The sequence below is a fragment of the Tamandua tetradactyla genome, chromosome 1 (genome assembly GCF_023851605.1).
Source record: "Tamandua tetradactyla isolate mTamTet1 chromosome 1, mTamTet1.pri, whole genome shotgun sequence".
NCBI classification, from domain to species: domain Eukaryota; kingdom Metazoa; phylum Chordata; class Mammalia; order Pilosa; family Myrmecophagidae; genus Tamandua; species Tamandua tetradactyla.
In genome coordinates this window covers 125354804-125379075 of record NC_135327.1, presented here as the reverse complement: position 1 = coordinate 125379075, position 24272 = coordinate 125354804, and the positions used below count along the sequence as shown (strand labels likewise).

The 24272-nt window shown below is 39.1% G+C and overlaps 1 protein-coding gene across 5 annotated transcripts in view; it reads left to right on the top strand.

Annotated features, from left to right (window-relative positions):
- The window catches only part of CDK14 (cyclin dependent kinase 14), a 653719-nt gene that overhangs the window by 591719 nt on the left and 37728 nt on the right, over positions 1-24272 (top strand). The gene's annotated exons all lie outside the window — the stretch shown is intronic.

Here is a 24272-nt window from a genome sequence, read left to right as displayed (position 1 = left end):
TCTTCTCTGTGAAACTGAGCCAGTGCAGTCCAAAACCACAACCATCTTATCTTTCTCTGAGTTTCTGAAACACTTATATAGGTTGTTACCTGGAAGCCTTTAACAGAATCTGCCCATATACATTTGTATTGGCCTAAAACAATATTTTTCCATCTGTTTTTTTCAACATTTAAAACTATAGAGAAATTACATAAAAATCCAATTTTTTCTGCAACTCAAAGGGTAAAAAAGGAAGACTGAAACATTCTGGCATTCTCTTACAGCCATGATCAGCTGGGGTTCAGTAGCCGCTGCCTCCTTTAAAAAGACTGCTCTGAAATTTGCCACAATCCTTCCCACTCCTTGTCTCCCTACCATTGAGACTGAGAGTCAGTTGCTATTTTGCGTTTACATTTTTGCCATTGTTTATTTCATGGTAGATATAAAAGAAAAGTGAAATCCTTCTCTGTTATAAATGGCAAGTGGCAGAGTAGCCCAAAGGAGCCTTGTATTGCAAGAAGACAGCTTTTTTATATATGTAAATAATCTAGCCTACTTTGCTCATTTAAGTTATCTTCTTGGCCCTTTTGGCCTGTGTCTTAGCAACTTTTCTAATTGTTTGGCATATGTGTTCTTGTATTCCTTAAGGAGACCATAAAACTTCTTGATAAAAAGTCAATATGCTTATAGCATCTAACATAACGCTGTACACAAAGTGAAATATTTGCATAATGTTGCTGGGGCATCAGGAACAAACCAAAGTCAAAGAGTGTTACAGATTTCTAGGGACGACCAATCTTCATGCAAATTAATGTTCCAGATGATCGAGGACACTGAAGACAATTATGCAAACATTTATTAAATGCCTACAAATCATAGATTTTGTGAGAGATACAAAGATGTACAAGGTCGTTACTGTCAAGCAGTCTGCAGTGCAGTAGATGATATAGATACAGATGACCAGCTCAAGGTCAAAATTTTGAAGAATCCTGTTATACAAACATACATGAAATGCAGTGACAGCAGAGCAGGGGCAGACCTCATGGAGTCAGAAAATGTTTTGTGGAGAAGACAGCATTTGAGCTAAAGCTGGAGGACTAGATGGGATATTTATATGCAGGGATTGGAGAGAAGAGGCTTCCAGGAAGAGTGCTCAAAAGGAGAAGAAAGAATGGAAGTCCAGGGTGTATGTGAAGCCGGGAAAGAAATGCAGTGGCCTCGGGAGCAGGGTGCTCAGTGAGTGGGTGCATGGATCACTGGGCAAGGATAGGGAAGAAGAGAATATGACCAAGGATCATTTGCTACAGTATCAACTGTGAGCTGCTGTTTTCCTTATCCTTTTTTCTGCTCTTTGTTTTTAGAGAATTCAGCCATGCCATAAAGCAAAACAAGCTTAACAATTTTGGTGATGACATCTCACATTCACCAAGTGATCACTGTATGCCAGGCACCATGTCGAGTAGGCATAATCCTACTTAATCCTCACAATATCCCTCTAAGGGGGGTGTTCTTCTTGTCCCCATTTTGCAGAAGAGGAGACCAAGACAGGAGTTGTTAGTTCACTTCACCAGCATCCCACAGCTAAGAAGTGGTAGAGCTGCATGGCAAACCAATTATTCAGCCATGTGCTAGAGATGTAAACTAAGCGTCTCATCTTGTTGCACTCATCACTGATCATTATATTCTGAATTCTGACAGCCCTTTATTTTACATTTCAATTCTAATCAGTCTGATCCTGTGCAATTATTTAGTTGCTACTGTCTAGAGGAACTTTGGCTACCTCTGGAGATAAAATTAGAGACATGAGAACTCCAGTGCCCCCAAAACCCATCCAAATTGAGTTAATTAATCTGTAGCGTGAACGCCCTAAAGGCCCTATTTAAATACAACTTCACTGTTTTGAGGAGCTCCAGGAACCTTGGTTATGACTGAATGCAACCAGAAATGAAGATTTTAAAACGGTCTATAATTTAAAGTTCCCAACATTAAAATGTCAGACAAGTTTCATATGGTGTCAGTTGGCTCTTCAAGTACGCATCACAGTTAGTTGTTAACAAAATGGTAATGTTCTATATAAATTTCATGAAGGCACAGTTGGTCTGGAAACATCTGAGTATTCTACATAAGAATTCATTTTTAAAAACACATTTAGGGGGTGCAAGGGTAGTTTAGTGGTAGAATTCTCACCTTCCATGCTGGAGACCTGGGTTCAATTCCCGGCCCATGAACTTCCCAAAAAACAAATGGTGCTACAATAACGGGATACTCACATGGGAAAAAGAATACGTGACCCCCGCCGTACAGCATAAAAAAAAAAAATACATATTTAAGATGTTAGCATTATGGATCATATTTGGATGGTATGGTTATAATCGCTTTCAGGGTAAAAAATGCAGTGAGAGTGGTACTCAGCATTCAACTCCAGCTTTAGTCTCTGACCACTTTTAATAGAGTCATTCAGTTTTCGCTTATGTATGTCAGTACATGGGAGAATTGACACATATAATCCAGAAATCATTTAGTTTGAGGAGGCATTGTTTGGGCTGCAGCTTTACTATCATAGTTATTTAGGCATAATCTAATAGTAAAATTAGTTTGCATCCCTTAAAATATTAACCAGTTTGGAGCAGGAATTCCAGAATGTCCTGATGCCTGGAACAGGTCCACCAAAAGGAATAATCCACTGACAGATACGTGAGGGTTGTTTTTTTGTTTTTTTTAAATTAAAAACAAACAATTTGAGGAATCAAATATAAGAAAAATCAACTGAGAGATGGTTGAAAGGGAAAACATGAGCTATTTCTAGCATTTCATTTCTATTCTCAGACTTTTAGGTTCTATCCTTATGGTTCAATAGCTATTGGGGACATAGGGGCGGGGAACAGAAAAGAAGGGGAGACGGCCCCCCAGAGATTCGAGCTCTGGGATCACACTTCTTTCCTTGTCACAGATAAGATCTTCCTGTTTAACAGCTACAGCTTGTGTGAGGAAAGCCATAGGCGTTTGCTGCTCAGATATCAAGGACTCTTAAAAACAAGAAGGATCGGGCTTGGGGTTCCTAAGGAAAACTCTGAGTGAGACAGAGAAGGGGCGACCTATTCTCCTCAAGGTTTTAAGGTTTCCTATCGATAATCAACATATGCAGTAACCAGCTCAGATGGAGCAATCTCACTGCAATTCATAGAGTGTCTTATTTCCTTAGACCTACCTTCTTCAGAGGGCTGAAATTTAAATTAATAAACCAGCCAGGGCTGCATGCCGACACGACTTGAAAGTTAACTGGAATTTATTGATCTGCAGCCTACAAGCTGTTCAATGCGGCGCTGCACACAAGAAAGCCAGTCTTTAAAGTTGCCAAAAAATTTTTTTAATTACCTCCAAAAAGATCTTTTACATCTTTAGACAGTACTGTTGTTTGATGGGAACCTTCTTCCCTCCACCCCCTCTTCCTCCCAAATTGGGTCATTAGTGCCTAGTGTTGACAAGGATTGTAATGCAGCACGCATAATCCATGCTCCTTTCTCTTCATTCATGGAGGGGACTGAGGAAGGACACGCCATGCCTACCACCCCAGACCTGGCTGCGGAAGATGGAGCACAGGGGAGGTTCAGTGCGGGAGCGACTGGCCATCTTGAGGATATTTCAGAAGGATGCAACCAGAAGCTCCTCACTTTCTTCCTTTAGCCCATTAAGCAAGCACCCAACCTCCCTAAATCTCTCAAACCCCTTAAGCCTAGTCACTTTCTCTTGAAGTCACCTGTTATCCTTCCTATCATGTGTCCTTCAAGAGCCTTTGAAATGGGGTTTACCTGATTAAACTGTTGTAGGCAGTGAGTAGCGTGGATACACCATTTGTGAGTTCCTAAACTTTACCAGTCTCATTTCCCAACTTATACTTTTCTGTGCTGAACAGCACCCATTTTCTAGCTTCCTCTGTCAGTCTCCATTTTCCTTTGAATATGGTATATGTATTATATATATGTAATTGAGGGGAAAATCTCATTGATCTTATATATTTATATGTTCATTTATAATACTTAGAATATTTATTTCCCAGTTTTCCTGGACTTCTCTAATCATCTATCTTGCAGGATATACTAATCAAAATTGTATATATTGGGTGAATACAGACAAGGCTGTTTGGTGCATTGTGTGCTTAGCACTTTTAGGTCTCCCAACAGCCCCACCTCCTCCAGCAGCCAGCCACCTAGCACACACAGTACACACAGAACTTCCTGTGGTTTTAGGTATTTTACCAGCTGGAATAGGTGGATAGGTCCTACAGATTCGCATTTTGTATGGTATGCTCTCTCTCCATACATCAATAAGAAAATCCAGCTAATGCTGACTACTAAGAGACTCTCTTTTAAAACTTCTTTGATGGTAAATGTTGGTTCGTCTCACTATTTCCCATCTTTAATCAAGTTCTCTCTCCATGAGAAAACACCCCCTCCCCCCGCCAATCCCATGTTAACTCTGTTTTTGTAAACCATCTTTTGATATAGAACCTTATCATAAGGTTTTGAAAGTTTAAATAAATCATGTGTCCTGCTTCCTTACGATTTGAAATATCTCAAGATGATTAGTGAGTCATGCCCTCTCGCCATATAAACCATGCTGCCTTTTCCCTAACAGGTCATGTTTGCATATATGATAATTCTCTTACACTTTATTTTAGATGCTACCAATTTGCCATTTATGGAGTAAAGTTATGAGTGCTAGAATCCAAACTGAGCTCTTTTTTCTATAAAACTCTAGATAGGCACCATAAATAGTCCAAGGCAACAGCCAACTCTGAAATCATTTCTTTATTGGTATTATAATACTTCACAGCTTTGTTCTTCTAATCTGTATTTTTTATTATGTCCGCCATTAAAATGAGCATGTCTAACATTAAAATCATTATTAGGGAGTCAGTCAAGAGGTCAAAAGAGACCAAGGTTTAAAAGCGGGCATGTGTGTGTATCTCTGGATAAGAGGTTCTGAGTAACATGTGAATAATAAAATTAAGCTGTATGATTAGAAATAAAAATTCATTTTTAAAAGTGAATTTGCAAATCAGGTAATGATGTGCGTATGAGTACATTTTACTCATATAGCAACTCTAGATGTGATGGTAGTTTCTTTGACCAGTCTGAAGTTTGTATGGTACCAGTTACCTTTGGTGCCTCAGGTAGAAAGTCCAGTCCTGTCCCAGGTATTGAAGGTACAACATCCAGCAAGCTCTCAGGCCTGCCCCAAAGATAGTGGGGAAAGCAGACAACAGTCAGTGAGTCTGTCAGAGTAAGGAGTACTGGGGTGGGGCACACCCAGCACCCTAGGAGAACGGAAAGGGAATGTGTAAAGAAGGCTGCTGGCAGGCTCCTTCCTCACAGATACTATTTTATGTTTTCCATTTCCTTCATGTCAATCCAGTTCAGCAGATCTTGATTAATTCGTGCTGTTTGCCAGGCATTGTGGGAGACAAGACACGGCCACTGCCATGAGGGGCCTGCAGAATAAAAGCAGTTGTTAAAATTTTATATAAAAACATGATGTACCGTATGTGGAAATTTACAGTTCGGGAGACTGCACCCTGTGTGAGAGGTCTTAATGATTTTAGAGTACTCTGGATGGACCAATAGTCCTAACTCATTTTTAAAAGTCAATCAACACTCTGGTTTTTTACCACAAAACAACTTTGCCCTCTCGAAAAATAATCAGCAGGAAAATATAAGTGAAAGAGCTATTTTGGGATACTGAATAAATAGTCCTGGAAATAATGCACTATTATTTAATTGGGAAGAAAATGTGATAAGAGTTTTATTTCAAAACATTCCTTCCTTCCCCTGAAATCCTCAAAGAATATGCCTTCTGCATTGGAAGCTACTTAAAGAAAAGAGTGAGCATGTGTTTTAGCATGTTACAGCTTAATTCTCCGTATTGTGTACTTTTTAAACTTTCCTTCCCTAACATGAGCCTCCTACTGCCCCCATCCTCTGGTTCATAAGCACACTGGATCCCAAGTGTGGTCAAGAACTGCTGATGGACTTAAATGACTTTCTAATAGTTTAGTAGTTCAAGCTCCCTTGGTTAGCATGTAACTAATGCATAAAATGCTAATATTCCTTAAAAAGAACATACATTACAATCTCAGCGTCCTGTCAAACAGTCTAATCTGTTAGCAATTTTAGGTCTCCCAAAAGCTTGTTCTTGGCCACGTATCTGTCTCTGCAGTTCTCCTTTGATCCTGTGCAAGTTCAAAGCTTGATGATGACAGTCAATAGCACACGTCTTGTTTTATTAGCCAGCTCTAAACTGTTTATAACAAACAACACATTAACTGATTTCGCTATATGGAATTAAATATGCCATTTGGGTAGGCTCCTGTTGCTGATTCATTCATTTTATTCCATTCCAAATTCCCCCTCCCCCCCCCGTTACTGACGTTATGTACCCAGATCTATAATGGGAAAAAATTGATTGACTCAGAGAGTAAGGAATTGCAGTGTAGTGATTTCACGCTCAGTTGTTGGCTAACAAGACGCCATAGTTTTTATTTAGTGAGAGCTGGTGGCAGAAGATGAAGAATTGTGTAGGGTCCAGCTGCCACGGTTTCAGAGCAAGCAGCTTAAAGGGCTTCGGGGTTCCAAGTGTGAAGGGAATTGTCTCTTCCCAGCAGGTAAGGAATAGATCTAGACAGAGTCTGTTGTGTTCAAGATGCTGACTTGCCTGGCCAATTCATGAATCCAAAAAATTACAACATCCTCGGATAGGGAGGAAATGGACAAGACATTTAGTGGTGCCATTAACCCTTTTAATGCCAGGGGCATAATACCTCCTGCTTGCTGGCCATTTGTAAGAGGGATGTTTTGTGTTTAAAGCATTATTTTAAATGTAATTCTCCTTTCCAAGTGTTCTTTTAAATTAAAATATACTAAATCAGCTCATTAATTATCTGTTTAGGTGAAATCAAGTCGGTCAATCCCTTTACTTATCCTGCTCTCTTACATTTATATTGTGTTTTAGACAATTGTTGATTTTTTTTACTTGTGAGTCAAACAGAATTAGAAAGCCTGGTGTGTGTCAGTTTGTGTGTGATTGTGTGTGTGTGTGTGTGTGTGTATGTATTTGTGTACACAGGTAGGGCATCTACTGAAGTTATTCTACTACTGAATTTATACAACTTTTAAACTTTTTTGGGCCACGTCAAGATGAACCCGTGAAGGATATCTACTTGATAAAGTTAGCCCTCTTCTAGTTCTTGTGTATGCTTAGAAGTAATACAGTATTTAAAAATAATACAATTGTATATCTTTAAGGAGTATTAAAATTTAGATTTTGATTCAGATACGTCCTTCAGTCCATTAATCTAAACTACTTAGGCTTTACTATAATAATCACAAGATTCATAATTCTTGACTATTTACCTCATAAGTGCAATAACAACTTTTTACTGTGTTTAGATGGGGAGCTCATTCCTAGAGGACACAGAAATCATTCCTAATATTTCCTATTTAATGCCTACAATGTGCTGAAGATTGTGAATTCCTTGAAACAAACATAATTTATTCTAATAACAGGAGTTTCCTTGTGGAAAATACTCTGCCTCGGCTTTAGTGTTCAGCCTCTTACTCTCAATCCCCTCACGGCCACACCCAGTCTTTAGGCTTTTCGTAATTTCGGACAGAGAATTCCCAGTTCAAAGTGAGTCTGGTTCTGGGGGTAGCCTCCTGATCACAGAATCCATTTATTTCAGATCATATTCTTGATACAGAAAAGCCCAATTAAAAATGGCTCATTGTTATGCAAATCCAGATAACTGTGGGTCTAATGGACTCGCCATCATGCAAAAACCTAACTTACCTGTTTAAAAACCTGAGGGAAAAGTGCTTCTTAGCCTGTAAATTCAGGGGCTGGACCTGAGTTCCCATAACTCCAAGGTTAGGATGTGACTCCAAAGAACACTATACGTTTTCTAAATTTTCCTGATTTTTAATTTCTTGATTGATTTCTTAACAGTTCTATTCTAAATAGTACTTGCAGTGCTTGTCCAAGATCTAAATAAAAACTGGTCTGGAATGATGTCTGTCTTGGGGTTCCCCTTTAATTCCAAAAGGGCATTTTTGTACATTCTCTCATAGATCCAGAAGAGGAAAGATGCTTCCTTTTTCTCTCTGCTTGAGAGAATCCAGTGGTGGCTAAATTTCTACATGTAACGGTTGCCCACTCATGATGTAATTTTATGGCCCTATAGTTCAAAGAGAGAAGTGAAATTGGAAATTAGGGCCAACATGAGATGGAACAATCTTTGCTGTGGACTTGGTTGGAGTCATACCCATGCATTATATAAAACCAGACCTGTGTGTTTGGGATTAGGGTGTTCTTAAATGCAACCAATGCACTTGGTTTTGAGCCAGTCATACTTTCCTCATGTGGTTACAACTTCTCCACGACCCCACAGAAAATTATAACTCCTCATATAGACCAGTTATTCATATATTTATTGTGCTTTGTGAATCGCAGAATCTTTTAGTCTCCATAGATACATACTAATTTAAGAGTAATTTAGAGTATAGTGGAGAAAAAATAGCAACTGGAAGTTACTTCTTCCCTTCCCCTATTCTAATCACTAAAGCACTAGATGGGAAGAAATCTGTAATAAGAAAGTGATATGATGGTAAAAATTCCATTCATTATCTTTTTCAAATTAACGTTTATACCATCTTGTAGATATCTGCTGGCAAAGAAAGCTAAGTGGGCACGGGACACATTCTTTAGTTTTACCACCTTCATTCATAGAGGTTTAATGACTTCAGTCGTGGATGTTGTGTTCCATTCAAAAATCACTTGACAGTTGCTTCCAGGATTTTTCACAAACCACTTATTTTAGATTCAGATTCACGTGTTTCCCCTAATCTATACTTTATTCGGCACATATCTATTAGTACCTACTATGTACTGTGTACACATAGTGGGTAAGATATTGTAAAACTGCTTATAATTATTGCTTAGTAAGATGTTGTTACTGTAATCAAGGAATTGGCAGTTAAGCAAGAGAGACATGCATATAAATATCAGCTTTTATAGGGAGTGCTGTAACCCAACTGTGAAAAATGTGACATAGGTGAGAGAATAGGTACTGAGGCCAGCATATAAATACTTATACCGCAGCTCATAAATGTGGGAAACATTTGTACCACTTGCTTGGTTTGCCTATAGAAATGCCCTTTTGAAGTAACTGGATGGCTCACAGATTGAATGCTGTTTTCCACACATGGCACAATCAGAAAGAAACACCAGTTTATAAATAAATCCAAGTTGTACCCTAAATCCACAGGAGAGATTGATGCCTTTGTATCAGTGAGGTATAAGTGGTAGAGTGGGGCTCTGAGTGGCACTGACCAACTGCTGGAATAGGTGGGGGGCAGGTAGGGGAGGCTTGGTGAGAAGACGTGGCTTCTGGGGTCTGGCATTCTCTTGGGAAGAAGCAGAGTTTGGGGTGAAGGAACCAACAAGAAGCCCTAGACAAAGGGACTTAAATTCTAGGCAGAAATAACTTTTGACATAATGCAATGGGTTATAAGTATTTATTGTTGCATCTTTCAGCAGAGAAATGACAGTATAGAAGTAATGTGATTTGAATATAACTTTTTAGATAGCATTTATCATTGGACGAGTGGGAGCTGTGATAGAAATGTATTATACGTTCACTCTAAAATTTTGAGGAAACGGGGAAAAAAAAATCCTTAGTCCCAATCCCTCAGAAACAATTTCTGTTAAATTTTAGTGTATTTTTTTTAGGTTTTTTTTGTTTGTTTGTTTCATTTTGTTTTTACATTGAGTTTTTTGTTTGTTTAGTTTTCTTTTTACAAAATTGGATTTGTTTTCTGCAGTGCTTTACGTGACATTTACACTCTGTTTTTCTTTCACTGAATAAATCTTGAGCATTTCCCCCCATTATCAAATAGTCTTCTTCAGTGCTATCTTTAGTGGAGTATATTCCCTCGTAGGAACGTTTCACAGCTTTATTTAGCCAACCATTGAACGTTACAGTTTCCAATTTTAAAGTATTATGAGTTGTGCTGCAGTGAAGATCTCTGTATGTAAACTGTTCTGTGCTACTTATTTTCTGAGGATAAATTCACAGAAATTTTAACTCAAATGGATTTCAAGCCAACAGGTATGAATATGAATATGTAATGCTACATTTAAAACATGTTTTTTTTTGTATGAAGCAGGTATAATGTGCTCAAGTTCAAATCCTGGCTTGTTTTGCTGTGTTGTCTCAGTCAGATGAAAATTCATCTCTGTCCCTTGGTTTATCCATGTGCAGTAGTGAGATAATTCATGTAAAGCAATTACAACGGTACTTGGCACATAATGGCTGACATGATTGAGTTGTTGTTGTTAGTATAATTATGGCAACAATTCTGGTTTGAAGTAATGAACTCCTAGATTAAATTAGTGAGAGGGAAAATACAGAACAAGAAACCTTTGAAGAAGCCATGGGACTCGACAACTGGCTGGCTAAAGGGAAAAATGAAGTAAGAAATGAGTCAAAGTTTTTAAGCGGGAGGAGGGGTTCTCTTGGGGACGGAGGTGGCCTGTGGCTTTGACGAGGCAGAGGTTGATGTGGAGAGACGCAGGCTGCTGCCTGTGAGTTATCTGGGAGAGACCCAAGGAGGACCTGTTGACTCAGGAATGCTCGGAAATGAGCTGTCAACCTGTGGAGTGGACAAACTCCCCAAAGAGGTGAGAGTTTGGAGAGGGAGGGCTTTGGGTCCCGGACTCCTGGAGGCAGATGCAGGAAGACCAACAGCCAGCCAAGAAGACTGAAAAGGAGCCACTGCAGAGGTGGACAGAGATCCAAAGTGGTAGGACGCGCTGAAGGGTGAATGAGCGTTACAAAGGAGAGAGGGTAGTTGGCTATGCAGACTAACAGAGTTCAGAGGTGATGGGAAGTGAAGACCTTGGAATTCCATTACTAATTCTAGGTAGCACATGGAAGGTAAGAGAATTTGAATATTTGTGTCTATTCCATGATGATCAAATTTTTTTGTTGGTTCTTTTAGCTTCTCAAAACTTTCTTTGTGAATTTTCGTCATTATGTTAACTTGGTCATTTTCAAACACAATTTAAAATTCCTTTTTACTCTGTAAGTTGTATTTTAGAAAATCTCACGAAACTGTCAATCCCCTGACTCACCCTGTAACAGGTCTTTTGTTTCTCATTCATTTCGTCTTCAGCACAGTTAACTAAGCATTTGGTTCATGTAACAATTAAAAGCACACAAGCAAAAATGCTTTAAAATAAACAAGACTACAATATTTTATGCAGTAATTGCTTGCCAAGTTTACCCTTTGAAACTGAAGCCATTTTTATGTCATTGAAATATAGTAGAATGATCTATAAACAAGATTTCTGTTGTTTTTATGTATTAAAACAGATGAAATCATTTTAAATAGAATGTTAAATGCATTTAGTTCCTAGCTCAGACCATGTTGAATCCAAAAAAAATATTCGTCCTTTGTCTAAAATTTAAAAAACAAAACAAACCCAAATTTTGATCCTCAAGTAATTGCTTTGTAAACATGGAAAGACTTTTTCAGTTATAAAAACTCAATCACTTATGTAAGTCATTTCTTATTTCATTCCACTTTGCGTAAGCTGTTTTCCCAGGGTCCTTTCACTCTTCTTACATTTGAAGGCTTGTCTACATGGTTCTCACATACCACCGCCTGACTTTATATGTAATTCTTACTGGAATTGGCTCCCAGACCCCTTGTCACTAGTCATCTCCCTGTTGGGGCTTCCTGTCACCTTTAAAGAACATTGCTTTTATTTTTTAATTCAACTTGAAATGTAATTTCCCTTTAGAGCTGGTCGACTTGATTTTGCATTAAACCATTCTGAGGTTGATTTTTTTCCCCAAAAACATGTGGTCGGGTAATTATTAATTCTCTTGATTAGATTCTGCTTGAATTTTTTTCCTCCTGTTTTCTATTATTTCTTGGGTGCCCAGCATAGCCCTGAGTCCAGATGGATACTGTATAAGGGCTATTGGACAGTGATTTGTAGGAGGGGGTGAGGAGATCCTTTATTCCTTTTACATACAGCTGCTCTCAATATGGCTCATCATGACTGAAAGGAAATGAATAAAGATGAGTTATCTGAACCTAAAATCAACTCAGAGCAGAAGCGATTCATACTCCCCAACCTGCCCATGAATCCATTGGGGAAAGGAAGTCATTGCTGTCACTTATTTATTCATATATATTTAATGGTAACAGAGTTTTTTTTTTAACCTTTACCTGTAGTGGCCATTTGGAGCATTTGTGCAATACCATATAGTTCTGAATGAGATTCCCATCACATTCTGTGCATTTGAAACCATTTCTGCTAAGCCTCTTGGCAGAGTCTGCACTTGGAGCATGAGCAGACCCATGAAAATGCTGTAGACAAAACTAAAGAGCATGCAGATAGCATTTAAAGAAATGTTAGTGGTTTGAAATGCAGTTTTTGGATCAGTCTTCATTTGGATGATACAACCTATATTTTATTCTAAAGAGCTTATCATTTCCATATTCTCTGCCTTACATGTCTCCCATGATTAATTTCTACCCTTGTGACTAAGGAATCTTAAGTGCTCAAAAACATTTAAAACAGAGAAACATGTGGAAAAAGAGTTTGAATTTAGCTCCAGATTAGATGCAGGATAGGGCTCACCAGGGAAGTCGCTGAATCACACATTTCATGTTTCTTCTAGTTCTGTATAAGGAGAAAGGACATGTGTAAGTGTGAAAGGCAATTTCTAGATAAAGTGATCTTACATCCTGTGAGATTTTAGGATATGAGCATCCAAACTCTGGCCACAATTGGCTTTTATCCACAGCTAGTAAAAGGCTCACAGTGACTTATCCTTCAGAAGTGTACTTCAGATTCACACAGACCTGGGTTCAAATCCCAAAGCCATCACTTCTTAGTGGGGCCACGGGCTAGTTACTCAGCCTCTCTGTGGCTCATTTTCTTCATTCCCAAATCTGGATATTAATACTAACCTCACAAAGCTGTTGTGAGAATTGAATGAGCAGAGGTATGTCGCGTGCCTCATATTCCTTCAGAGGCATGAGGCATTGTAGCATGGTCACCAGGTGTCCAGGTCCAGAGCCAACTGTCAGGTTTGATGCCAGCCCTGATACTACGTTTGTAGCCCAGGAGAAAGTAGCCCCATTTCCTCATCTAGACAGCAGTGGTGATTATATTCATATCCAGGACTTATGACGAGAAGTGAATGAGATGATAAAAGTAAAGCACTTAGACTAGAACCTGCCTGGCACACCAAAAGTGCCCCACACTCTCACGCGCTGCCCTGGCAGGCTGGTGGGAAGGTGGCCCGTTAATGCCTGTGCTTCCTGGCACGTCATAAATCAGCCTTGGAGTAACTGCTGTTACTGCCATCCAGACTTAATCCAATGTAGACTCCCATGCTGTGATGAGTTCTCTTGATTAGACATCCCTGGTTCTTCGCTCGAGTTCATCATGGCTGCAGGAGCATCGCTGTACTTTCCCGAAGCCGTGAAGAGTTCCGCAACACCTGAGAAGCTTTCATTTTCTTTAACAATAGCCAATGGCCAAAGACAGAATTTTCTGCCACACACTTAGAGTGTTCCACTTCCAGACTTGTTACCTTGGAGACGTGGAATTGGTTGCAATTGATGTATTAATGTAATATGAAAAATTCTCTTATTTTTTAGGAGTTTTCTTTGCAAAGTAATGTGTCCTTACCAGATAAGTTAAATTATATTGAAAATTGCTATAGGGAAGAAAGGCGGTGCGATGCCCACAGGGCAGGTGTGTGAATGAGCGATCCTTTGGCCGTGACAGAAATAAAGAACTAATGGGCAAAGGGCTGATGTCTTTCTCCAGCGTAGATATAGTTGAGTTGTGGAAGATGTTTAACGTCCTGGCTGCCTAGAAACAACTTGGAAAAATTAGGTTCTGAAACTGCCTATTTCAGGGCTCCAAAAGTGAATGGAAATTATGTTGCCTTTCAAAATGACAGGCCTTTCCAAGGAGGAGAAAAACGTGGACGCTTTATGTAGTGCCTAACAAATGTGATATGCTGCTGATAGGAAAAACAACACATTTCAATTTTGTGTGTCATGGTAATAGAACAATACGGAGTCAACGTTGCGGTAACAAGACTCTACAAGTGCCCTTTTAATGGAAAACAGTACCGTTTGGACAAATATTTCTTGGCATCTTTGTATTTCCTTTAACTGGAAACAGAAAATGCTGGCTTGGTGTCATGACAGTGGGATACTGTGTTTTCAAACTACCAACAAATTGTGGAGACAGTTTTGCCAAGAAAAATGAAGGTGGTTGGAAGGTATGGCACCAACTACTTCTGACTGCTCCTATCTAAAAGCATCACAGCCGTAGACTGGTTTGCTAACTAAACTATAAGACTCATGATGCAGGAATGCTATTGTCGCTGTTATTTTCTTAGATATAGCCACTCAATCCCCTTTCTGCTTGTTGCATCAGAGATGAAAAGAAGAGCATTCTATGGAGATGAATAACTTGGCATCATGAGAATCATGAACACTTGGAAATTTGGAAACGATATCTGAATTCCAAATAGCTCAAATTATCAATTACCCATAGGCCAATTTTTCAAAATTGGTGTTATCCAAAGCGCTGTCTGAAGCTCGCTGTCTGGAGTGGCAAAGTCTGAGAGGCTGTCGTGGGAGCAAGGGGAGTGAAACTGGCCTCCTGAGCTGAAGAATATGGTGGACTCAGCAAGACAAAGAAAAAAACAAAATGTTTAAGATGAAGCAATAGAATGAGTTGTGCATCATAACCGAGATTCTTTAAACAGATAAAACAGACAAACAAAAACAGCAAAATCCAGAAAACAGGCAATGAAACCAAAACCAGGGTTACCAGCCCAGCACAGAGGTTTCAAGTGCAGCTTGGAGGCAAGGTCCAGAATCTGCCCATGGCGGTGTTGCAGATACACCTGCAGATGGCACAGCAGAGGCTTAGATGAGCCCCTAGCTCCCAGCTTTTTGACCACATACTCTTTTCTTGTTTTAAAACATGAATGTGATGTGAAGACATTTTTACAATGACTGAGGCTAGATTCAAATTCCGTCTCAAACCGAATACTATCTCTGTCAAAAAAAAAAAAAGTATTGATTAGGCATTGCATTTAAAAGTGAGATCCACCCTAGAGCAGTAGGGTGAGGTGGTCCCAAGATGCCCTCTAGATCTGAATTCCCTTGTCCAGAAGAGGAAACTACAGAGGTTAATAGGGAGAAAAGAGCCATCTGGGTGGCAAAAGAGAACACACCTCCTCGTGGTTCCACCTTCCCCAAAGCTCCAGTAGTTTCCACTAAAGGCATCTGTTATGAGGGGAATTTCAGTGTGCAAGCCTGGCTCAGCAGGTGGGAGAGTCAGAGTCCAGAGCCCTGAGACTGTAAGTACCACCCTCTTCCCTGGGATCTGCAGGGATCTTGGGGACTGTGGACCTTCATAGGCTGAGAAATTGGCTGGATTCCTGCCAGTTTTTCCAATACTTAAAGAACAGAAAAGTCCCCAGCCACCATCTGGATAATATACCTATAAAGGCTATATTATGACAGGGAGGGGAAGTAAATTCAAATAAATAACTAATAGCCTATAAATACTTATATGGGAATGTTCAGTTCAAGAGATGATTGAAACCCATAGCTGAAATTAAGTTTGTAGTTATCTATGGATTTTAGTTATCTAGATTTACAAGTAACCAAATGTTTATTATAAGCTGTCTGTGTTTTTAAGATGTTGTCTATTGCAAATGCCTTTTACCATATTACATACTTTCTATTTCCTTTCTTCGTTCACTTTTTTAGATTCTATTTTTTTGGTTCCATTTATATTGTATATTATATGTATATTGTATGCTGTGGATTTTGCAGACTACAGGTGTCACTGCAAAGTAATGCAGTTGTTCTTACTGGCCATAAATTTAAAGTCCTTATTTCTTTATTTGATAATCATCTTGTTATGTACTTATACCCTAGCTTACTTCTCATGTGATTGAGGACAGCTTTATATGCAATACAAAGATATAATAAGTGTTGACGCTCTGCAGAGTGGCTGACCTCCTGCTGGGGAGGGAGCTACGGAGGCCCACATATGCCTTGGAAAACAGGTCATATGAGAAGCACAAGGCAAAGAGATATGGGCCATTGGTGTCTAAAGTTGTAAAAGGGAGATGCTTCTTCTAAGTTGAATACTGATGTGGACACTTCGAGGTGGAGGTGGGATTTGATCTGGGCCTGGAAGGGTGGGTAGGATTTTGACTACTGGTGATAGAGATGCTGTGGGGTAGAAGTGGTGGGGGTGAACACAAAGGAATCAAGCAAGTGCCCCCCGGGCTCAGCTCAGTGGTGGACAGGGTATATTTTGTGTGCAGCACAAGCAGATACCTAGAGAATGGGCTTCTTAGAAAGAGTAGGAGGTAAAGCCAAAAACCTCACTTCACCTCCATTAGAACTAAAAACATTCTCTCTATAAAATTTACAAGAAAACTCTGACTGGTAAAATTCCTGAAATACAAGGTTTATTGCTGAGAGCAGTGCATTTTTCTACAATACCGAGCAGAGTGAGAAATAAGTTTACATTTTCATTCTAGGTAGGAGCACAAGCTGTTTCTGTGATAGAGTAATCCTAAAACAACTGTGATATATAGGTACCTATACAGTGATTTTACAATTATGTCATCGCCCTTTTCATTGTTTTAATTATACTCCCTTTGTTAATAAATCCTTCTTTTACTTTTTCAGAACTATTCAAGCCAGACAACTTCTTTTTATAAATGAAAACAAATGAACCTAAAAGACTTTTAAAATATAAGCTATGGTTGCAAAATGAATAGCCCAAATTGAATATTAAAACAACAAAGCTATAGGTGACTGCTAAATTCTTCTTGACATTCAGCACATAGCTAGAACATAATAAATAGAATTAGTCTTCATTTTTCCCTCAATTTGTGAGTCAATTAATTCTATTAACAGTTCATAAAATAGCATGCCAACATGTATCGTAAGTACATTTTTATATAACAACACTGAAGTAAATTCTCCACAGAAGTTGAGAAAGCAAATTAGCTATTCTGCCTTCTCCAAGCTTGATACTTAAGAAAGATTAACTTTTCTCTTGGTATCTCAAATGCTTGTTATTTTTTAAAGACTCAGGAAAGAGAGGCACATAAAAGAACAATGACTGCATTCTTTGGCAGGCAAGTGGCATTAGCACAGACATACTTGTTGGAAAATCCTCAACGGAGGTCTTTAAGATGTGGAAAAATTAGATTATATATATTTTGACCAAATTTCTGTTCAAATTCCACAGTCCAAAGTTCACATCACTCAATCACTTTCTCAGTGTGTATTTACATATTGCCTCTTATGCTGGGTACAGTCTTCTCCAAGCACCGATGTCTCTAAAAACACACGTTTGCATTTGTAACCACTTTTTTCATTGATTTATCCATGTATTCCTAGCAATCATGTAAGCCTTGTGTTGAAGGCAAGCAATTTCTTTCATCTCTCTTTCCTCCTCCCTCCCTCCTTCCCTTCCTTCCTTCCTTTTCTTTGGTGACATGTTTAAATTTGTTCCACTCTCAGGGGAGTCTTCCCAGATAGTCAAAATCTAAGGCTTTTTCATCAAGGAAGGTTGGTTGATGGTTGGTGAAGGTAGGAGCTGGGGAGTCTTGGCTTGAGGAATTGCCCCATAGAGGTGCCAGTCAAGGAGCAAATAGGAGGGATGAGCAGAAGGTCGGGGCGAGCTGGGGGAGCCAGTGACAGAGGCACCCATGGGACTGAGTTGGTGGTGAAAAGGAAAGCCCGCTGGGTCGATCCCAGCCTTACCACTTACTGGCTCAATAACCTGAGAATGTTCCCTCTCTACGCCTCTAGTTCCTCTGCTGCAAAATGGAGAACTTTATAGTGATGATGATGATGAAGATGAAGATGAAAATGTTAATCTTGTCTACCTCACAGGGGTGTTGTGAGGATTAAATGCAGTCCATACGTTAAAAAGTATTTAGAACAGTGTCAGACGCACAGTAAGTGATCAATAAATTGTAGCTCTTATCATTATTATCAGTCCTCTTAGGGGCAGGCATGTCATCAGAGCTGACAGTCTCCAATTAGCTGTGTAGTGTTGCCAGAGCCATTCCAGACTCTTTTCTCTGGGAAATGTAGTTCCTAAATACAGGATATTGTAAATTATGCGTTTGTTTACATAGTCGTTCTTCAGTCAATCTCTATCTTTAAAAAAAATAAGCAAACAAATTTAACTGCATGTTCCTAAAACCAGCACCTATGTAATTCATTCACACTGTTCCCAGTAGTGACAGCAGGAATTTTCCCTGACCAGCGAGGCATTTAGTCAAGTAACAGATGAAAGCAGCATAGAAAATCTTCTTGCCGAAATGTAATTACATTGTCTCCTTGGGCCCCTGTACTTGCTTCTCAGGTCTGCCCTGTGTCTTGCTGGCCCAGTTAATCTGCAGTGAATTGGTACAAGGAAGTACCCAGGTCCTCCAGAACTCGGTGCAAGGGTTGATTAAGCTCTAATGGTATTGCAGTGGAAGCTTTCCTAATGGTAGGTCAGCATAATCCATTGAGGAATTTGTGTCCAGGGGAAAAGAACTCTCCTGATATCCTGAATTAATGAAGAATATGATGATCCATATAAAGAAAAATTTCAAGTAAATGGAATTTGCCCTATAGTAACCATATTTTGGTAAGATGATATGTAGGAGATTGGGTAAGTCTTTGGGGTGTGATGGCCTAAGCTTGAGTCTTGTATATAACACTGTATTTATATTATCTAAGGCTTAGTTTCCTCATTTGCAGAATGGCAATATACAGAACATCTACTTCATAGGGAAGCTGTAAGGGTAGATTGGCAGATAGTATATAATATTTTTTACATGGCAGAACTTTGGAAATACATTAGATTTCTAATAATAGGTGAGTGGTTGAGTAAATTATGGCAGAGCCATATGATATTAATAGCTTACCAGGTCATTTCTTCATTGATGGTATAAAATAATTATAGCCAGCTAAGATTCAAAACTGTGAGGAAGTCCTACCTTTGTGGAATAAAAGCAACAATGGTAATAACCAATATTTATACACTGCTTATATGTCAGACCCTAAAGAAGTCCTTTACATTAACTACTCATTTAATCCTCACAACAACCAACCCTAAGAGAGAGCCACTCTGTATCCCCATTTTACACTGGAGGGTACTGAGGCAAAGTGAGATTAAGAAACATGTGCATGATTCCTGGGCATGTAAACCTCCCTGGCAACGTGGGACAGAAATCCTGCGATGAGCTGGAACTCGGCATCAAGGGATTGAGAAAACCTTCTCGACCAAAAGGGGAAAGAAAGGAATGAGGCAAAATAAAGTATCAGTGGCTGAGAGATTTCAGAGTTGAGAAGTTATCCTGGAGGTTATTCTTACACATTATATAGATATCTCCTTTTTAGTTTATGGTGTATAGGAGTGGCTAAAGGGAAGTACCTGAAACTATAGAGATGTGTTCCAGTTGCCATGTTTCTTGAAGATGATTGTATAATGATATAGCTTTGGCAGTGTGATTGTGAAAACCTTGTGTCTGATGCTCCTTTTATCTACTGTATGGACAGATTAGTGGAAAATATGGATAAAAAATAAATAATAGGGGGAACCGAGATTAAAATAGATTGAGTAGATTGAAATATTAGTGGTCAGTGAGAGGGAGGGGTAAGGGGCATGAAATGTATGATTTTTTTATTTCTTTTGCTGGAGAGATGCAAATATTAAAAAGATCAGGGTGATGAATACTCAACTATGTGACGGTATTGTGAGCCATTGATAGTATACCATGTATAGAATGTTTGTATGTCAAAAATGTTTGTATGCTAAGATTTGACAATAAAAATATTTTTTTTTAAAAAGGAAACATGTCCAGCTAATAAGTGACTAGGGCAGAATCTGGGTAAAGAACTGGGGAGTTTGAGTCCAGTGAGGAAGTAGGGTGGACTACAAATGGCTCCTTCAAGTCTCATCTGGCTCTGTGATTTCCTAGACAAACGTAGAAAGGCTTGTCTGTGTTGCAGATGAATAAAACACACCATTATTGCATCATTGGCACAAAAGCAGCTGGCCCGAAAAACAATTGGAAACTGTCACACTCAGAATGGAAAGCCTTTCAACTATCAATATTGGCAGCAGATGATTCTGTACCATTTCCTGCCTGCCTGCCTGCCTGCCTGCCTGCCTGCCTGCCTGCCTGCTTGGCACTGCCTGCCTTTATTGAACACAAACTGTGACGTCCTGAAAAAATGAATCCAAGATAAATTTGTAAAACATCATGTCAGGCCCTTTCTAGTCCCAGTATCCCCTGGTGATCCAAGGTTGGGGTCTAGAAAATAGAACAGAACAGAGAAGAGGATGCAGACGCAACTTGCCACAGATCCATGTAGAGCGAAGGAGATATTTTTGTTTAAAAGACAGAGAACTGAGAAACAGTCATTTGATCCCTGCTGCTTAAGGGACAGTAGGGAAAGAAAAGTATTTTTGTGATCACTCTTCAGCGTTCCCTATGCAGCTTTGGTTCGTACAGACACAACAGAAACCCAAGCTCTAATAATACATTGCAACCAACCGCAGATTTGTTGCAAGCATTAGGCACAGTAATAACTAACATCCAGCCTCTTTTTGATTACTTCCAGGCCTGTGACATTTAGATTGCTACACATTTCTTCTACCCTCAGAGAACTCCGAGAATCAATTGCGTGCAACTAAATAATCATGTGCTGACATAGGAACTGTAAGGAATTGTAACTAGTTGGTGTCATTTATCAGTCTTTCATCACATTTAGAGTAATAGAGCAAATGAGAGCCATATTTAGGACTTCGAAGACATGGGTTATAGACTAAGCATTGTCACCAACTAGCTGTGGCCTTGAGCATATCACTTAATCTGTATGAGGCCTTTTTGTAAAATGAGCTTAGAGTTTAGGGGTCCAGGACCCCTTTCAACTTTTATATTCTGTGCTAAGTCAAGGATGGGCTCTGGGTAACAATTTCAAAAGGGGATAGTAGTTATCACATTCCACTGGATAAAATCAGAGAGCAGTGTCTTAGTTTGCTTGCGCTGCCATAACAAAACACCACAAACAGGTTGGCTTCAAACAACAGAAGTTTAATGTTTCACATCCATAAGGCCAGAATTCTGAAATCAAGGCACCAGCAGAGCCATCTTTTCTTAAGCCTGTAGCTGAGAATCCTTCTTCGCTCCTCTAGCTTCTTGCTGTCAGTACACAGCATTCTCCCCTCAGCAGTCTGTGTCCAAGTTTCCTCTTCTTAGAAGGACGCCAGTAATACTGCATTAACGGTCCACCCTCCTCTGGTATGACCTCATTTTAACTTGCCTAATTCCATCTGTAATGAGCCTGTTTCCCAATAAGATCACATTCTGAGGTGCTGGGGATTAGCACTTTTTTTTTTTTCAGTTTTTGAAAAGGATAATTTTTTTGCATGGGCAGGCACTGGGAATTGAACCCAGGTCTCTGGCATGACAGGCGAGAACTCTGCCACTGCGCCACCATGGCCCACCTTGGGATTAGAAATTTAACATGTCTTTTTGGAGGTACACAATTCAGTCCATAAGCTCAGGAAGACCAAGAAAGTGGACATCCCAGATGTTTTTAATGTTTACCCATCAACTAAGGCTGGGTTCAACTCAAATAATTCTCAAAGTAGGCCAGGCCTAACTTTTAAAAAGGGAAGTGAGGATGTTCACTCCCATCAAACATTTTAAATGTCAGTTCTATCTGCAGTTTCTAATTTTAAAGTTATTTCTATGGCACCATCATTATCACAGTCAATTACTACACTATTAGAAAGATAAATTATGTTTCTTGTCTCATCTAAGTTTTTGCTGTACTAAATTTTATTCTATACGGCATATTTGGCTTGTAGGTTTCATCAGAAAATGCATCCTTTTGAGCAAGCTCAACTGATGTGAAGAGCAGTTTTCAGTGGCCCCCTCCACCTGTGTGTTGCCTTCTCTGTCAACTACTCCAAACCCCATACCTGACTTAACTAGCATAAGTGGACTGTTTACCAGACGTCTTTCCCTAATAAGGAGGCAATGTGTTACCAGTGGACTTAAGTATAGATGGTTCTCATGTAGAGAGACTTATGGAATACACATCTGGATTTCTAAATGCATATTTTTTTTCACAAAAGTCTTAACAAATTCATGTTGTCAAACTCTAGGAAAGTTAATGTGTTGGGTAGCTTGAGCCTGCCACCCACACAGACTGTGTGTGTCTGCCGTGAAAGACCAAATATCATCCCAGTGGGCCTGACCTAGTTGAACATAAATACACCATTGAGGAGCAACTGGCTTAAGAATTAATAAAATTTATAAATAAATAGGATGGCCTTGTGAAGAGGGTAAACTTGAAGTTTTCATAATTTTTTAAAAACACTGCAGCAACCTTTAGCTGCCATGCTGATGCAAAAATCTACTAAATGAAATTGTTTTGTAGAAGATAGTTGGCTTCCTCACATTTTAAAAGATTAGAAAATGAATTTAACCCATAATTAGATTATAATGTGGTGCTTTATATTTTTGTAAGGTACTGACTAGCCTAGAATATGATAGTTGGGGACAGTTTTAACTTGCAGATGATTTTATTCATAAGGTCTCTGAGTATGTATGAAGAATATGTTTGTAAATAGATCTCAACTTCAATTTTTGTGATTTGTAACTGCCCTAAGGATAGTTTACCTTCTAGTAGTCACTTTGAACAACAAAGCAACTCAATCTGAATCTGCATCTAAAATGATCCCTACTAAAATAGAGAGTTGAGTATTCTCTTCTCTGCTGGGCCCACTGGTAAAGCCCACTGAAGAATCAATCACCAGCAAGGGCATCATCCACAAGGGCTGGAAAAGAAGCACCCAGCTCCTCACTTCACTCCTCACTGGATAATATTATCCAGAAAAAAAGTAATATTTTTTTTACTTCTTGCTCACCTAAACTGAATTTTGAGAAGTAACCATAAAAGATGAGGCTGAGAATTATAACTGAGTCTTTGGTGTAGACAAACTATATTGTATCTTTTGCTTTTTTTTTTTAATTCCCCCAAAGGTCACTGAATTCAAAGACAATCTCTGATTTTATTCAGAGAAAAGCTACAAAGCTGTTACACACAGCTCTATTACATGCCTGTCTGTATTCTGCACTCTGTGTTATCATCCACTATCAAACAAACAAAATGGAATTCAGTCTAAGAATTTCATTACAGCCACAAAAATTTTCTACAAGGCCTCATTTCCAAACAATGCTGAAAAATATTTATAATTTTAAAAAAAGAAGGAAAGACAAGACAGAGTTTTCGCATTTGCCTTATTGTGTCTTTCCCTCATTCATACAGGCGAACATTAGAAGTAAATTTCAAGTTAGGTTTCCCCGGGCTCCTTCCCCGAGGAAGTACATTTCTGGCATGGCAGCCATTGCTCTACTTTCTTGAATAACTAACTGCCCAGCTGCTTCCTGTAGTGTGGACAGGGCCCTGGCTCCAATGTGAACCCAGTCTGAATGCCATGTTACGTGTTTGAGCTATTTTCTCAGTGACTGATTTGGTCTGACTCTTGGTGTCTTAACTTTGGATTCCAAATAAGCCAAATGGACAGCATGAAGTTGCCCCCAGAAAACAGACTGGACTCAGGGCCCTCTGCTGAGATGCAGTACGGTGTGGTGAGAACTAAACGGCCTCAGTACAAGCCCTGGGTTTTACCACCAGGTCACTGTGTCATTTCGTAACCTCTCAAAGCCTAATGGTCTTATGTAAAGAATGGGGAAATAGTAGTCTCTGTTTCATAAGATATGAAATAAAATTGTTTTGTAGAAGGTAGTTGGCTTATTTGCATTTTATAAGATTAGAAAATGCATTTAACTTAAAATGAGATCATAATGCAGACAGCCTTATATTTTTTGTAAGATGATCTAGCCTAGAAGCTGAGAATCAGGGCCAGTTTAAAAATGGTTTTATGAATTAAATAAAGTAATTTTTGCAAGTAGTTAGATCAGTGCCTGGCCCATAGTGAACATTTCATTAATGTTAGCTTTTGTTAATAATATTAATAATTTTTATTAATGTTGTTATTAATATAAATCATAGTCAAGAAGCCCCTTGCAAAAGTCATAGCTGAGAACATAAAACATAAAACAGATTTTTAAAAACTTT